Consider the following 2,767-nt stretch of genomic DNA (forward strand, 5'->3'; position numbering starts at 1 on the left):
GAGGATGGGAATTTGTTTGATCTGGGTTGGATAGGCAGTAAATACACATGGAGTAACCGACATGAAGATGAGACTTTTACAAGAGAGAGACTTGACAGAACAGTTGCTAATGAGGGGTGGAAATCCTTGTATCCGGTGCACTCAGTTGAGACACTTCCAGCAATTTGCTCTGACCACTGTCCTATTTTGTTGTACTGCAGTTCAAAGAGGGGCTCAAGTCAAAGAGGGTCTTTCTCATTCAAGTATGAGGTCAGTTGGAACAAGGAGATAGGCTGCAGCGAGACAGTCATTGAGGCTTGGAGTAAACAGGTGGGATGGGGTAATAGTCTAGAGAGGTTGATGAGAAAATTAGAATATACACAAAGGAAACTTAACCAATGGAGTAGAAACCTGCAGAGGGAGAGACTCGAAGCTTTGAAAGTTAAATACAATCAGCTGAACTTACTACAAAGAGATGCAAGGCCTGGTAATGTAAGAGAAAAAAAACAGCTCCAAGTAGAGATTGATCACCTGTTGAACCAAGAAGATATAAAGTGGAAGCAGAGAGCAAAAAAACACTGGCTGGAAAAAGGTGACAGAAACACAAAGTTTTACCACTCATGTGTAAACCAACGAAAAAAGAAAAATACCATAAAAAGAGTAATTGATATGAATGGCACTGAGCTAGTAGAGAGGGAAGCCATAGCTGCGGGTTTTAAAGAATATTTTAAGTTAGTGTATCAGTCAACTCAGGCTAACCCAGAGTGCATCAGTTTCTGCTTACAGGGAGTTGTGCAAAGGGTAACAGAAGACATGAGAGTTAATCTGGAAAGGAATTTTTCTGTAAAGGAAATAGAAACAGCCTTGAAGCAGATGTCCCCCTATAAATCACCTGGCCCTGATGGTTTTAGTGCAGGATTCTACCAAGAGCATTGGAAGACTGTGGGAAAGGAAGTTTCAGAAGCTGTTTTGTTTTTTCTAAACTCGGGGAATATGCTAGGGATCATGAACCACACACATATTGCTTTAATCCCTAAGGTAAATGCCCCATCCACGGTCCACGACTTTAGACCAATCTCTTTATGCAACGTTGGTTACAAGCTCATTTCTAAGGTGATTGCAAATAGAATGAAAGGGGTGCTGGAAAAGGTGATATCCTGGAACCAAAGTGCTTTCCTTCCAAATAGGCTCATAACTGACAATATTATGGTTGCCTATGAACTTCTTCATACTATGCACTCAAAGAAGAAAGGTAGGGAGGGGTCAATGGCCATCAAGTTGGATATGTCAAAACCCTATGATAGAGTGGAGTGGAGTTTTTTGGAGGCTATTCTGATGAAGATGGGTTTCGGTTTGAAGTGGACCAAAATGGTAATGGCTTGTGTCAGGTCAGTAACCTATTCTACTCTTGTGAATGGGATACCGGGAGAGACAATTTTCCCCACACGAGGGCTAAGACAAGGTGACCCTCTGTCACCTTATCTGTTCTTACTTTGTGCTGAAGCCCTCAGTACCCTCTTGAATAATGCAAAAAACAGTAGCCTTATTGAAGGGATAGCTGTGAAGAGGAATGGTCTGAGGATAAACCACCTCCTTTTCACTGACGACTGTGTGATCTTTTGCAGAGCCAAGTTGGTTGAGTGGTATCAGATCAAGAGTCTACTGGCTGTTTATGAGGAAGCTTCAGGCCAAACCTTGAACAAATAGAAAACCAGTGTGTTCTTTAGCTCTAATACAAAGAAGGAAGCAAAAGACTTCATTATGCAGCAGATTAATGGAGCAAGGTGTAATAATTACAATAGATATCTCGGGCTTCCTACCCTAGTGGGAAGATCTAAATTAGTTGTAGTTATATTATATAATAGATTAATAGTATTAATATTAATTATAGTTATTAGTATAATTATATTAATATAAGCATAACTAAAGTCTATATATATTAGATTGTTAGTATTAGATTATTAGTATAGCTATATCATTATTTCATATGTAATTATTATATAGTAATTTAGTATTTTATATATAGACTTAAAGTATATTACTAATAGTAATAATAATATAGTATTCGAATACTAGTATTAGGCCATAAAAATTTGGTAATAAGTTAATAAATTTGAGTGATTTTCTTTCATTTTTTGTAAATAATATTTTAGTGATCTTATTACAATTTTGGTATATAAATTCAAATATTTTGATATTTAAGATTTGTTTTTCAATTTTAAACTGATTTTAAGTGATAAAAAAAATATTTGTGTAATTTATCAATTTTAGTTTAAAGTTTTACAACTTTAGTTTATTTTTAAATTAATTTATTATTTATCAATTTTATGATTTATCAATTTTATTTTTAAGAATTTTTGCTCAATCTAAGTGATTCTTATGATAAAATGTTATTAATATATATATTTTATGTTTAAAGCATATGATCAATTAAATTTTCATGTTTAAAATTAAACTTTTAATTTATAAATTACAATAATATTATCTTATATATAATTATAATTTATATTATTATATATAAAAATTATATATTATATAAAAAATATTATATATAATATTTTAAAAAATAATTTAAAATACATATTAAATAGAACCGGTTTGGTCCGGTCATAAAAAACCTAGAACCGGAATTGGATTGGTTCTGGCAGGTTTTCCCATTACGGAAACCGGTCCGGACCGGTTTTTATAGGTTTTTTTTTAAATCCCTAATTGTTTTGCTAGTAACATTTAATACTAGAAACAATGACTTAAATCACAAGGGAGAAGGATGTCACAAACACCAGCGTAA

Source organism: Carya illinoinensis, chromosome 7 (genome assembly GCF_018687715.1).
Source record: "Carya illinoinensis cultivar Pawnee chromosome 7, C.illinoinensisPawnee_v1, whole genome shotgun sequence".
In the NCBI taxonomy this organism is placed as follows: Eukaryota; Viridiplantae; Streptophyta; class Magnoliopsida; order Fagales; family Juglandaceae; genus Carya; species Carya illinoinensis.